The 16,128-nt window shown below is 41.2% G+C and overlaps 1 pseudogene; it reads left to right on the plus strand.

Moving 5' to 3' along the window:
* Positions 1–659: 659 nt before the first annotated feature.
* On the plus strand, positions 660–1,491 carry LOC120561900 (annotated as a pseudogene).
* The last annotated feature ends 14,637 nt before the right edge of the window (positions 1,492–16,128 follow it).

The following is a 16,128-nucleotide window of genomic DNA, read 5'->3' on the forward strand; positions in this document are numbered from 1 at the left end:
GTTGGATCAGTCAAAAATGGGTTATATTTTGACTATCTGTCTCCAAAAATATTAATATATACTATACTTCCATCTATTCCAACTGCTTATACTGTCAATAGCTATTGGAGCAAAATTCTGAGAGAGAATTTAAGTCCCAAGTTATCGTCAAGACTGTCAGACTACATAAAAACAGAATTATTTATTCTCTGTACTAGATAATGACTGATGAGAAATTGTATTAGGAACTCCACGGGTGAGAAACAGTGGGCAAGTGTCTTTCACTCTGATGATCATCATTATTTACAGAATCAAATGTTTTGGCCATTTAGGGACAGTGAAAATGGTGAACATGTTGGCAAACAGTTACCTATTTACATATAAAGTAGCCACAGAGCAACATTAACATTCATTTGGAGTCGTGTTTGTGTCCACCTGATGAATCTTAAGTCCAATATTGGCTCTCTTTTAGCTTTGATTTGTTAGTAGGTGATGTGTTGTCCACCTAGTTTTCTGCTCCAGCAAAAACTTACTCAACTCTGCTTTATTGTTTAAATTAGCGGCTATTTGCCTGGATTGCATTTGAATTAAAATTGTTCTACTCAAGCACTTATACTTCACTGCCCGCTGATCTTACAGTTGTTAAAACGCTGTTAGCTACTTTAGCTTAGCCATTAGCAATGGCTAATTCCTCTCCCTCTCCTGCTCTCTCTTGCTCTGTGTGTCAAATGTTTAGCTATTCCTCTGCCTCCTTTAGTGATAACGATACATGTAATAAATGTAGTATATTCGCTGCTCTGGAGGCAAGGCTTAGTGAGTTTGAGGCACGGCTCCGCATCATGGAATCAGAATCATATGCTTCCGTAGCTAGCCAGCGCCACCATACTGTAGCTTCTGTAGCTTCTGCTAGCTGTCCCCCGGCAGGCCCTGAGCAGCCGGGCGAGTGGGTGACTGTCCGAGGGAAGCGTAGCGTTAGATCTTAACCAGGGAGTGCACATGATGACGGTCGCTCTAAACCGGAGCATCTTCGCCTCTCTAACAGTTTCTCCCTACTCAGTGATACACCCGCTGAGAAGCCAATTCTGGTTATTGGGAGCTCTATACGACTGCGACAAGCCGGGCCCCCCAGCGGTTGCGGTCATATGCTGTCCCGAGAGTAGGGGGCGAAATAGAATCCCATCTAAAGCTGCTGGCTAAAAGAACCGTAAAAATACAGTAAGATCATACTTCACGTGGTGGTAATGGTCCGTAAATCGGAGATCACTAAAATTAATGTTGAGTCACTTTGTGACAATGTCGGACTCAGTAATTGTTCTCTGGACCCCTGCCAAACCTGACCAGTGATGAAATGTACAGCCGTACATCGCACCTTCCACCGCTGGTTGTCGGGTGGTGCCCAGCTAATGATGTGGGCTATGTGAATAACTGGAGGGGTTCTGGGGAAAGCCTGGTCTGATTAGGAGAGACGGCATTCATCCCACCTGGGACGGGAGCCGCTCTCATATCAAATAATCTGACTGAGTCTATCATCGGGTCATAAACTATGACAACCCAAGTTTGATATTGGTAATCAGAGGTGCAGTGCTTCACGCGCCTCTGTGCTTCCGTTGGAGCAGTCCGCACACTCATAGTAATAAGTAACCGGTGTCTGTCCCCGACTCAGATCTGTTAAATCAAAGGTAAACAAAAGGTGCGCTATACTTAACAACCTAATTAGAATTAAAACGACTGCAACGATAGAACAAAATAGGAAAATTAGATGTGGACTATCAAATATTAGATCTCTGTCTTCTAAAGCAGTATTGGTAAACGATTTGATATCAGATAATAAAACTGATTTATTTTGTCTTACTGAAACCTGGCTGGGCCATGAAGAATATGTTAGTCTAAATGAAGCCACTCCCCCCAGTCATATTAATACTCAAATTCCTAGAGGCTCAGGCCGAGGAGGGGGAGTTGCAGCCATCTTTGATTCAAGCCTGTTAATTAATCCTAAACCTAAACTAAATTATAACTCGTTTGAGAGTCTTGTTCTTAATCTTCAACATCCAAAATGGAAAACATTACAGACAATTATATTCATTGTTATTTACAGGGCTCCAGATCCGTATTCTGAATTTTTATCTTAATTCTCAGAGTTTTTATCATGTTTAGTCCTTAAATCAGACAAAGTACTTATTGTAGGTGATTTTAACATCCATGTGGACGTTGACAATGATAGCCTTAGCACTGCTTTCAACTCATTATTGGATTCAATCAGTTTCAGTCAGAGTGTGCACAAGGCGACGCACTGTTTTAACCACACCCTCGACCTTGTGCTGGAATATGGTATTGAAATTGAGGATTTAATAATATTTCCGCAGAATTCGGTATTATCAGATCATTCTTTAATTACTTTCGAATTCTTACTACCTGACTATACTAAATTAGATAAATGCTTGTACACTAGATGCCTACTCAGTCCCTCTCAAATTGATACATTTGTAGATGGTGCTACGACCTGCCTACGGACGACTTTAGACTCCGTTGCTCCCCTCAAAAAGAAGATGATTAAGCAAAGGAAAACCTCGAAAGTAAATGGCGTTCCACCAAAGTGGAAGAATCTCGTTTGGATTGGCAAGAAAGTCTCAAAACCTATAGGAAGGCCCTAAGAAAGGCCATATCAGACTATTACTCATCACTAATAGAAGAAAATAAGAACAACCCAAGGTTTCTTTTCAGCACTGTAGCCAGGCTGACAGATAGTCACAGCTCTACTGAGCCATCTATTCCTCTAGCTCTGAGTAGTGATGACTTCATGAGCTTCTTTAATGATAAAAGTATAACAATTAGAGATAAAATCTATCACCTTTTTCCCTCAACTTCTAACGGTTTACCTTTAAACGCAGGACCGCTAGAAAGAACGACTATTCCCGACATATACTTAGACTGCTTTTATCCTATAGACCTTCAACAATTAATGTTAAAGATATCCTCAGCTAAGCCATCTACCTGTCTCTTGGAGCCCATCCCAACGAGGCTACTCAAAGAAGCGTTACCCGTGGTTAACACTTCATTATTAGATATGATCAATATGTCCATTAACAGGTTATGTACCGCAGTCATTTAAAATAGCTGTGATAAAACCTCTTCTGAAAAAACCCACCCTTGATCCTGAGGTCTTAGCAAACTATAGACCTATATCTAACCTTCCCTTTCTATCCAAGATCCTTGAGAAGGTAGTTGCTAATCAGTTATGTGATTTTCTACATAGCAATAGTTTATTTGATGACTTTCAATCAGGATTTAGAAAGAATCATAGCACAGAGACGGCACTGGTGAAAATTACTAACGACCTTCTAACTGCTGCAGACAAAGGACTTGTTTTACTAGATCTTAGTGCTGCATTTGGCACTATTGACCATACCATCCTGTTACACAGACTGGAACACTTAGTTGGCATTAAAGGAATCGCACTAAGCTGGTTTAAGTCCTATTTCTCTGAGCGATCCCAATTTGTTAACATTAATGATAAACCCTCCAAGCACGCTAAAGTTAGCCATGGCGTTCCTCAAGGCTCAGTGCTTGGACCAATTCTATTTTCCTTATATATGCTTCCTCTAGGTAATATTATTAGGAAATACTCAATTAACTTTCACTGTTACGCAGACGACACTCAATTAAGCCAGACGAAAGAGGTCAGTTAGCTAAACTTCAAGCGTGTATTAAAGATATAAAATCCTGGATGACCCACAATTTCCTGATGTTAAACTCAAACAAAACTGAAGTTATTGTGATGGGACCAACGCACCTCCGAACTTCATTATCTAAAGATATAGCTACTCTAGATGGTATTGCCCTGGCCTCCAGCACTACTGTCAGAAATTTAGGAGTTATTTTCGATCAGGATATATCCTTCAATGCCCACTTAAAACAAACCTCAAGAACAGCCTTTTTCCATCTTCGTAACATTGCCAAAATTAGGAATATCCTGTCTCAAAACGATGCTGAAAAACTAGTCCATGCATTCGTTACTTCCAGGCTAGACTACTGTAATTCATTACTATCATGTTGCTCAAATAAGTCCCTTAAGACTCTCCAGCTGATCCAGAATGCTGCAGCACGTGTTCTGACGAGAACTAAGAGAAGAGATCATATTTCTCCTGTATTGGCTTCTCTGCACTGGCTTCCTGTGAAATCTAGGATCGAATTTAAAATCCTCCTCCTGACCTACAAAACTCTAAATGGTCTAGCACCATCATACCTAGAAGAGCTCTTAGTACCTTATTGTCCTAGTAGAGCACTATGCTCCCAGAATGCAGAGCTACTTGTGGTTCCTAGAGTCTCTAAAAGTAGACTGGGGGGCAGAGCCTTCAGCTATCAGGCACCGCTCCTGTGGAACCAGCTCCCACTTTGGGTTCGAGGGGCAGACACCGTCACCACATTTAAGAGTAAACTGAAAACCCTCCTCTTTGATAAAGCTTATAGTTAGGGAGTGAGGAGTTGCAGCGTCCACCCTAGCCCATCTGCTCCTCTTCGTAGTCATCAGTTTTATTTAATATATAATCAATAATATAGCGAGAGTAGAGGGAGGCAGGCCAGTACAGCCCGATCCGGTTGGGGAGAGTTCTAGCCCGATCAGGCACCTCTCTTTAACCTGCCTCTCTTAGTTATGCTATTATAATTCTAGACTGCCGGGGAAGTTCCTTCCTTCCTATGACACACTGAGCTGCTCTCTCATCTCTACTTGTTTCCTTTTGTATGCATCCTGTCCCAGAAATGCTTGTTACTAACCTAGCTCTGGGGAGTTTACTCCCCGGAGTCCTTGAACATAAGGACTCTGCAATCTCTGCGTCCTGCTGCGTCCTGCTGCATCCTGCTGCGTCCTGCTGCGTCCGCCGGATCCACCCATGCTCTGCAGCGCCACGTTACATCCCGCAACACCCTGCTGTGATGTTCATATGCACAGAGTAGTCAGGATCCGATATAGGCGACTGCACTACTCAGTATGACACGATTTGCCCTGCTATGACATGAACTTCCACGATGACCTTCGAAGTCACTGTTCCATTATCTTTAATGTGACTATTATTTGCCACTGTTCATCACACCCCCAACTGGCCCTGTCAGACACCGCCTACCAAGAGTCTGGGTCTGCCGAGGTTTCTTCCTAAAAGGGAGTTTTTCCTTGCCACTGTCGCAATAGCCACTGCTAATGCTTGCTCTTGAGGGAATTACTGTAATTGTTGGGGTTTTGGAATTTATGGAGTGTGATCTAGACTTACTCTATCTGTAAAGTGTCTTGAGATAACTCTGTTATGATTTGATACTATAAATAAAATTGAAAAAATTTAATTGAATTGCTCCACCAGCTAGTCTCTGTGTCTGTCTGCTGTTTGCTGCTGAGTAGGGAATGTACAGTGGGTTTTAGAGCTTTTTGTCTGAAAGCAGCTGTCTGCCGAAAACTAGGTTGAAGAGAGCTGTAAGACTGAATCAAAAACAACTGTGGGCTGGAAAACCGTAACAATGAACTAAAGACATTTAAAATTTCAATAGAGCAGAGGGGAACTGCACAGTTGGTGAGAATTCACTGTGCGTTTGTCACTAATATCCTTTTTCAATCAAAATGAGCGTGTATATGCAGGTTTTTTAAATGAAACCTGCTGAAAATAGCTGATAAACTCCTTTCCTAGTGCCAGTAGATGATTATGCCTCACAGTTTTGGATCATTCCGGCCCACTTTTACCCCTGGGTGTAAGTGGGTTTTTGGGCCAGTGGGAAAGGGGTATAAGAGTGACACCTCTTACATTACATTACATAATTTTCTGTATTGTCAATATCAATTAAAATGAACTATGCAGCTTTAAATAGAGCTGTTTTGGGTACATAATAGGGATTTATTTCTGGTAGCCTATGTCTGAAAGAGGCTTTAGTTGAAGGTTTAAATTGAATCATTTAACATAATATACAGTACTAAATAAAAAGTAGTTCATGTGTCTCCCCTACTACCTCAATTTACAGTAACAATAAGTATCTACTAATACCAGAACCAAGAATATATCCCAGTAAACCCCTTAGGCCCTGACACACCAACCCGATAATTGTCCGTCAGACAGTCTGGTGAGGTCAGTGACTCAAGTCTGTTTGGTGTGTTCCGTGCCGTCGTCCGTTGGAGGGGCCGTCGGCCTTCATTTTGGCCGACCTGACTTGCTGGGTCGGAGGGCGGGCAGTCGGACTCAATGACCAATCTGATTGGTGGAGTGCTAACCCGGAAATGGCGAGCAGGATTAGTGACGAACGCCTCTCAAAATCTGACGGAAATCTTTTAAACTAACCTTTGTCGATCTGAAATGAAGCCAGATTCAGCAACTGCATGGCCTATTTCTCGCTTAAAATGTTTTCAGAAACACGTTTCAGTGAACTATTTTCGTAAAATACGCCATTATCAGCCAGCTGGAGAAGCCAGACCCACGTGATGCGTTCGTCATTTCCGTTTTTTTTTTTTTTTTTTTTAACGTCTCGCGCACGTGCAGAACATACGCTCAAGTCGGCGTCGCTTCGGTGTATTCCGAGGCACTTTTTGGACCTCAGGGAGCCGACTGATCAGTCCGACTGCCTTTTCTGCCAACGTTCAGCTGTCGGGTTGGTGTGTCAGGGGCTTTTAATGACACAGTCACAGACTGACTGGGCCTGGTGCTAAAACACCAAAATAAAGCAGTCCAGTCGGAAAAGTCCAATTAGAAGTTATGCCTTCAGGCAATACAACTGACTTCTGAGGTCACATCCAATTCAACATTGAGTGCAGGGTTTTCCCTACTATTATAAGGCTTAGGCGCAGCACCCGAGCCGTTTTGGGTACCACCTTAGCGTAATGAATGAAACTAAATTACTTTTCTCTGATCTAATGATTGTAGTTTGTCCCCAGTAGACTTCTTTAGCAAGTTTTGTCTCTAAGTTTTTTGAGTGTTACTTATCTGCTCTAACTTTTCCAGCATTTTAGACGCAGATATGGTAATAATAGTGGTCCAAAATGATGTTAAATTGCATTTTTATTTACTAAAAATAACATATTTTCTTGAGGGAGGACCCGTCAACCCCCCTGCCAAAAAACGTACACCTAAGTATTCCACAAATCAAGGGAAACCAGTGGAGTGACAGACTTTCCTAAAGGGTCTCTAATTGGCCAGTACTGGAAACTCTTTACCTATCCTGCGCAGTAATTGGTCAGATCTAACACAAGGCTCTGGTACAATTTTTCTAGAACCTAACAAATGTCTCACTTCTAAAGGATAATTGGCATTTGGTAGAGTGGGTGCTTCCATTGGATGGGGTGAAAGGTCCTAACCTTCTGAGAGGGTAATCATGGCTTTTAATGACACAGGAGAACAAGAGAAACCATAGTCCAGCAACTAGAATGACTGAACAAACATCTTCACCTGATCTGCTTTACAGGGGGAATTGTGGTGCTGCAATCCAAACATTCGCAATTTCCACACCTATAATCATTTCACCATGCAGGAAATATCAGCCGGACTTAAATGTTTCTATACTCTTAATAACTTCAAGATGAGGCCTGGGTTTCCTCAGACAGAGCCTCACACGCTCACCAAAACAGTAAGCGCAAAGCTACTATCTGTTTCTGTGTTTCACAAAAATACCCTAAAGTCTGAATTTCTGAAATGTTAACTCCAGTGACTTAGCTACTACGAGAGGATTTAGACAGCCAGTCTTCATCTCCAGTGTAAACAAAACCAACATCCAAAAAGATCCCGAAAAACCATGAGAAATGCATACACACAATATGTTTGGGAGAGTGTGCTTTGGTAGTTATAAGGGTGGCTTTTTTATTTTGTCTATGCCCAGGTGACCACTAGCACACATGATAAGTCCATACGTGGTTTGTATATTGAACTTTATATTGACCTCTACACCTCAGTGTTTTTATTCAGCCCCTATTTGTTTCCATGTAGGTGAATCTGCAGCATGGAGAGTCATAGGATTAATTATTATTATTATTATTATTATTATTATTATGAACAGACAGCAATTTTATGGAATATGTTTTATACTGAAGTCTGATTCTGATTATTACAAATCAAAATCTGAGCAAAGATACTAATATCAGTGGAAAGATTAAGTTCTGCTGACAGAAGAGCAGAATTTAGCAGTGTGTTCTGGTTTGAGTGAGTTATAACTTGTTGTTGATGAGTGTGAGGCAAATTGTGACAATCAAGTGACTATGCAATATTACCACACACATTTGGATGTTGTTCTTCTCATCTGTTCAGAGCGCATTATCTGTTTACATCTTAGGTATGTATTCCTCCTAAGTTACATGGCTACACAACAGACAAATCATCTCTTATTCAATGACGCTAAACTTCCCTCCTTCAGTCCCCACATGGTATAAGTTTACAGTGGAGGTTGAGAGAATGATGGAGAACAAACTGACCTCCTGCATATCCCTGCAGACCACCCGCTTTAAAAAAAAAAAAAAGGGTTATTGCTCTCGAGGGAGGACACTGATACTACTTCCTGTCTGAGGCACGCGACAGAAAGGATGTGAGAGTGGGATATTCCAGAATGTCTGTGTACGAATGCTCAGACAGCTGCTTGCTCACAGTGAAAGTCATGCCTGCAGACACGCTCACAGTGAAAGTTGTGTCAGTTGACGCACACACAGTCGCAGTCATTTTACCTCAGATTACTCACTCTTACCTCAGCAACTGGCTCCAACTGGTTACAGATTTTTTTATTTTCTTACACACTCATCCCTGTGTGACCACATTTTTGGCTAACCTTTACACCGAGACACGTACACAACAACTTACTCCCCTTTTACAGTATAATCTCTACGTTTGTGCATCATTGCTCACATTGACCAGCTGCCAGGACAAGAACATTTCCAACGACTTCATCTAATTTGTCTTTTAATTTCACAAATGATCAATGTGAATTTGTTGCCTTGATCTAATATTAGCTCAGCCCAGCGGGGTCTTCATTTTAGTCTTTTACAGAAATTCTACAGGTGAGGCTGTCATTCACTCTCACGTTGATGGTCTAGAGCACATGTGTCAAACTCAAGGCCCGCGAGCCAAACGTGGCCCCTTGTAGATTTTGATCCGGCCCGCACGTGCTGACACTTTCTTCAACCTTTTTTGCCACTTTTTCAGACTTTTTTTGGGGCGTTTTTTTCAATGCCTTTTCCCCCGTTGTTTTGGTTGCTTTTGCGATCTTTTTTTGGCGATTCTTTTCTATGATGGCTAAGGAACTTTTTTTCAGACTTTTTTGGGGGCTTTATGTCGACCAAACTGTAAGTGAGAAGACTATATGAGACATGCAATAATACAGTCACAGTATTTGACTTTGACTTTTTCTCTTAAATAAAAGCATGTCAATAAACTATACATGTCTGGCCCTTGGTGTGATTCTCTTTTTCCAGTGTGGCCCTTAGTGAAGTTGAGTTTGACACCCCTGGTCTAGAGTTTACACACGGTTCTGTATTTTGTAGAGTCAACAGAGGGATAATCGTAAGGACTCTGGACAGAATGGTTCAAAACAAACACAACGTAACGCCTAAAATATACCTCAATATAACATTTATTTCATGCTCTTGGCTACTGTCTGCTCAAAAAGAAACAACTTGAGCGGAGCCAGTGCTACTGCCAACTCTTTATAGTAGTTATTTAAACTTTGCCCATACTAACAGAGACAAAATTAGATTATTACTTACAACTATATATTTTACTTGCTACGGGCTGTATGTAAGTAAGCTGTAAGTACCTGGGTGTTTACCTGAACAATAAACTGGACTGGACGTACAACACAAATGCACTACATAAGAAAAGACAGAGCCAACTCTATCTGCTGAAAAAAATGAAGGCTGAGTTTGAAGATCGGTGTGGTGGTTTGAGCAAGGGTGCCGGATGTAGGGGGGTAGAAAGTAAGGAAGGGGCTTTGGGCCCCCAACTTTACGCAACCTGGCCCGAAAACCGAGCAAGATACAGTTGCAAGATACAGTCACAAAACTTTACAGGTGTGTAGTTGAGATCAAAATGAAGGCTGAGTTCGAAGACGGGTGTGGTCCGAGCAAAAGCACTGGAATTTGGTAGGTAGAAAGTAGGGAAGCGGCCATTGTCCCCTACCCGACACTTTACGCCCCTGGCCAGATTTGGCATTGAGTATGGTGTGATCCTATGGCAAGATGGTCTCTTGTAGTTCATCTTTTGTATTGATGATTGGGTCCATCCAAATCCTGAAATACTCCACCTAACATTTTTTATCAGAAAATGAACAGGAATTTTACCTACCTCCAAAGCCCTGGACGATCAAAATAACTTTAACTTTACGTGTTAAGGCACTACCTTTCTTTTTTTCACTTTTCTGTGAGATAAACAGGGCAATGAAGCCATTCTCTGAACATCATGAGCCACTGCTTGCTGAGTGATGGAAGCCCCGGAGCCACTGACCCCTCTACATGGACCAACACTAGGCCTCTCATATTTACACCAAGCCACATGCTGCCCTCGCCTTCTGGCCCCCAAACCACTGACCAGTGGCCTCCTTGTGTTGCATCCCCAAACCATGCACCATGTTGCAAAACAACCCAAAATTAATTTCCTACTTAGCATGATGTCCCTTCTTAACCTGGCTCTAAATTCTCCCTCTTAAGATGATCCCAGTGTGGGTCCTGAGTGGTGAGTGATGTTTTTAAGGGGCTTAGACCTTTGAAAGTTTCAGGTTTGATGGCTTAACTGTTACTTTTAGCTAACCTGGATTCCTAAGGTGACCACAATTCCTAAAGTTCAAAGGGATTTAAATGAAACATACTAACCACTCTGTAAGCCAAGAAAATAAGGACACATTGATGAGAAGGAATAAAGAAGGTTGTTTCCCTTCTCCTCAATCATTAAATAACCTCTCACTACTGCACTTTCTTTCCCTTTCAGTCAATGGCCAACTGAGCTACACTCATTAATACTACAGATGCTAAGAGTTAAAACACAATTGGGATGTTGCTGTGGATAGAAGTGGGTGTGAGGTGAAGGTATCTTGAGAAATCTTGATTTGACAATTAATACTAACAAATGGTAGAGTTCAGCTGAAAGCAGTGGATACCAAAGGGATGATGCACAGTTTCACTTATCCTATTTGTTTGATTTTTTATTTTATTTTTGCAAGCTCCCTAGTTATTATTAATGCAAAATTTAGTGTTGTACGGTTTATCATTTTCATTGCAAATACAATGGCCAAAGGCCCTTTGACTTGCTGATTTTTGGATGCTTTTATATAGATCTTAGTTGTCCCCTAATACTGTATCTGAAGTCTCTTTTATATAGGCCTTAGTGGTCCCCTAATACTGTATCTGAAGTCTCTTTTATATAGGCCTTAGTGGTCCCCTAATACTGTATCTGAAGTCTCTTTTATATAGGCCTTAGTGGTCCCCTAATACTGTATCTGAAGTCTCTTTCCCGAAATTCAGCCTTGGTGCAGAATTACAGCCACTAGAGCCAGTCCCACAATGAGCTTTCCTTAGGATGTGCCATTTCTGTGTCTGTAGCTTTAAATGCTATTGAGGAGGAGAGGGGGGGGGGGGCAAGGTGGAGGGTGGGGGTGTGGCCTTGACCAACTGCCATGCTTTGCAAGCCATGATGTCTCTCTCTCTCTCATGGGTGGGCCAAATTCTCTGGACGGGCAAAGCAGAGAAAGGGGAGGTAACCTTTTCCCTTATGACATCATAAAGGGAAGATTCCAGATCGGCTCATCTGAGCTTACTTTTTCTCAAAGGCAGAGCAGGATACCCAGGGCTCGGTTTACACCTATCGCCATTTCTAGCCACTGGGGGACCATAGGCAGGCTGGGGGAACTCATATCAATGTTAAAAAACCTCATAAAGTGAAATTTTCATGGCATGGGACCTTTAAATGTTGTCACACTCCCAGACACAGGCATACATGGCATAAATGTTCCTCATTTCAGCCTCATTTCATTGAAAACAAAGGTCAGGTATATTACTGTTGTATTTATTCAATTTAACAAAGTTCTCTATGTCTGCATCAGCCAATTATATTGGAGTAGCTTAAATTTACTGCAGAACATGGACGTGAATGTGGAAAAGACCAGAGAGATGGTTATTGCCTTTAGGAGCAAAGGAACGGCTGCGCAGCCCCTTTGCATTCTGGGTGGAGATGCGGACAGGAGGAGTACAGATTCCTGGGTGTTAACATCGACAACAGGCTGAGCTGGAAAATCAACGGCACTGCTGTTTACAAGAAGGGGATGAGCAGACTCTATTTCCTGAGGAAGCTGAGAAGGTGTGCAGCAGAATGTTGGAGATGTTCTATCAGCCTGTTGTGGCCAGCGCTCTGTTCTCCTCCGCCACCTGCTGGGGCAGCAACAGCGGAGCCAGCGACACAAACAGACTGAACAAATTGATCAGGAAGGCTGGCTCCGTTTTTGGCTACAAACAGGAGACATTTGAAGCTGTGGTGCAGAGGAGGTCACTGAACAATCATGGATGACTCCTGACCACCCTCTCCATCCCACACTGGTCCAACAGCGGAGCACCTTCTCCGAGAGGTTCTGACAGCTTCGGTGTCGCACTGACTGCTACAAGAAATCCTTCCTACCAAAGACAATACAACTTTTTAACACTTCATCCCTGAGTGTTGAGATAAGACTCATATACATCACAATACCGCACTAAGTGCAACTCGCACAAACACAGGTTTTACTTACATCTTTATAAATATTATTTAGGTAGGTGTACATGTTTATTCCCAGCTTGTATACCTTTGTACATTCTTTCCTTTGTATTCTTTCCTTTGTATTCTATCATATTTATTATTTCTTGTATATTCTGTATGTGTGCTGTGTTTCTGATATTTTGCTGCTGTAGCTCTGAAATTTCCCAATTTGGGCTCAATAAAGTATCTAATCTACAGTACAGGCCAAAAGTTTGGACACACCTTCTCATTCAAATGCGTTTCCTTTTATTTTCATGACTATTTACATTGTAGATTCTCTCTGAAGGCATCAAAACTATGAATGAACACATATGGAATTATGTACTTAACAAAAAAGTGTGAAATAACTGAAAACATGTCTTATATTTTAGATTCCTCAAAGTAGCCACCCTTTGCTTATTTATTAATAAGGGAAAATATCCCACTAATTAACCCTTTTTTTGATAACAGAGTTATCAAAAAAAGCAAAGGGTGGCTACTTTGAAGAATCTAAAATATAAGACATGTTTTCAGTTATTTCACACTTTTTTGTTAAGTACATAATTCCATATGTGTTCATTCATAGTTTTGATACCCTCAGTGAGAATCTACAATGTAAATAGTCATGAAAATAAATAAACACATTGAATGAGAAGGTGTGTCCAAACTTTTGGCCTGTACTGTATATTAGAGTTGCGCCACAAGTTTTCTGACTATTTGTTGATTTGAGGTCAAGATTTCCTTTTAACTCTGAGGCTAGAAAACCCCTTCCTTTATAAGGAAATAATTAGGTAGAACCTATGACTGTGCTCATGTTTGCATGAGACACTTCTCTTTTTACAAACGCTGGCTCCTACGTGGCCTTGTGTAAGAAGAATTTCCATGAAATAAAAATGTCTGTTACACTCGGACTACGTTCAGTTAGACACAGATACACGTATTATAAGTGCTATGGAAGTGATGATTAATACAGGAAATATGTCTATGTGTGGGCGTAACTACCCAGGGTTAAGAGTTTCGCCAAGTGTGCCAAATATAGTATATATTTTTTTTTTTATTTTATTTGAAAGAAAAAGGGGGACAATACATATTAATGAACATTTTCACAAATGTAAATATGCCAGATTATAGCCTTAGGCTAATTTCCATCTGCAGACCCCCTGGCAGGTTGGTGTTACACACAAATTAATAAATACATACAGAGACACTATATGCAGACTATATACAAAGAGACAAGGACAAGAATCACATCATGTTAGAACAAACAATAACAACAAGAGTGGACAACAAGGGACATATAGAAAAACAGGAAAGCATCGACTATAGTGAACAAACCACAAACTATCCTGATATTACACTGATCCATATTACACCATTCTACGTTGCACTGACCCACATTACACTGGCCCCTATAGCACAACCCATGTTATACTGACACTAATTGCATAACCCATATTGCACTAATAATTGTGTCCCTTTTTATAATACACTAAATATTCAGGCCTGTAGGAGGTGGCCCCTCTGATGAAGGCCAATAATTAAGTTGTTTTGCATACTACAAGTGTTGCTATAGTTTACCTTATCAGACTTTTCTTCCCTTTTCCATGCACCTTGGATGTAGGAGAAATTGGGCATGAAATCCATACTCAGCTTCTCAACCTGAGGAATACACCAGCTTTCATGGAAATTGGACAAAAGATAGCTTTAAGAGCTCCAACACAGTAAAATGAGCATGCAATGAAATGAGTTACATACATTTTCTTAAGTACAAAGACTTGTGTTTTCAGTTTGTTAATGGCTTTTTCACCCCATTATCCATGTGTCTCAATCTGGATATTTCCGTGAGTACACTTACATGTAGTACCCTGTCTCGTATCACGTACGGACGGAAATTACTCTTCTTCTTCTGTTTAATGTTAAATTGCAGCAGGGTGCAGCATTAACGCCACCCAACAAAATATATACCGCCTTGTTTTTTCACTCTTTTTCTTTATTTTTTGGGCTTGTATTGCCCTTATTGATAGGACAGATTAAATCAGGAAAGTGGGAGAGAGAGAGAGAGGGGCACGACATGCAGCAAAGGTCCTCAGGTCGGAAACAAACCCACGGCCGCTGCGACAAGGACTGAACCTCTGCACAACCTGCTGAGCTAACCAGGCGTGCCCTTGTTTTCTCACTTTCTGACTACAGTATAGTGATAATTCAAAACGTGTATAAATCCCATTAGTATGGTTCGTTCTACAGCGTTTTTAATCACAACCACTGCAGCTTTCTCACCCGCCATGTTCACAAGCTTCAAAAAATACGTTGGTGGTCCTGTAGCGTCCGCTACGTAGCAAAGATGGCGACCGTTCAGGGCGAGTAGTGTCCAGCGTTCCACACTCAATACGATACAGTTATCAGCCTTGGCCTTCAAAAGCTGTAGAAGCTGTAAAAGTTCAACTTTAGTTCTAACAGGGCTCAGGTGTCAGACACAGACATGAATCATGTTTTATGTGTTGTTATAGAGGAGTGACTGCAGCAGTTGTAGTCTTATCAGATATACAGAAGCTACTAAAAGGGCTCAGTATAAACAAAGCAACACCCCCCCAGGCCTATAAACTCTCTTAGTAGGCACACACTCATACAGGCTTACACACATAACGTCAAAGCAATGTACACACATTAGCTATTTGAACACAGACAGTCAAAGACGCTTCATCATTGTTTACATTGAGTCACCGGTCCTTTCTTCTAACCAGAAATACTGTCATCACAACCACAAATACTACAGACTGGTTTATTGCATCACTCACGGGCTGTATTACGTGCATTCACAGGAAACGAACAGCTAAAACATGTTTAACGCACACACAGACAAATACACACTCACTCACTCTCTCTATCTTTGTGTCATCTGTTGATCTTTCTCATTGCTCTCACAGTACACTCTCCAATAGTACACTCTCACAACCTACAGCCTATTTCATCAAAATTGTAGCATGCAAGCTGTGACTTGCAATTCAGATCATTTCCTCTTTCACAGATTCACACATTTTTAGCTTGCATGAGCATGCATGAGCCCAGTAGGACTCGCAAATGTATCTGCAGTTTGCAACTGAAAATCATTTGTGAACCATTTGCTTAATTTACAATCTGCATATAAAAATTGCACACAAAAAGTTTTTTATTAAAAGAGAACAAAGAAAATATGTCATTTTTAAAGCTGGTTCACCTGTTATTCCTTTTAGTTCCCTACAAGCGTAGCATTTCAAAGGCTATTTTTTTAACGTAGTCCACGCGCTACATACATCACTTCCAGCAAACTTCACGGAGAACAATGAGGGCAAAACACCATCACTGATCTGTTTTAAAGGTCCCATGGCATGAAAATTTCACTTTATGAGGTTTTTTAACATTAGTATTGTTAGGGTGAGGTTTGGACCCAAGAGCGTACACAGACTAG

The sequence above is a fragment of the Perca fluviatilis genome, chromosome 7 (assembly GCF_010015445.1).
Source record: "Perca fluviatilis chromosome 7, GENO_Pfluv_1.0, whole genome shotgun sequence".
Lineage (NCBI taxonomy): Eukaryota > Metazoa > Chordata > Actinopteri > Perciformes > Percidae > Perca > Perca fluviatilis.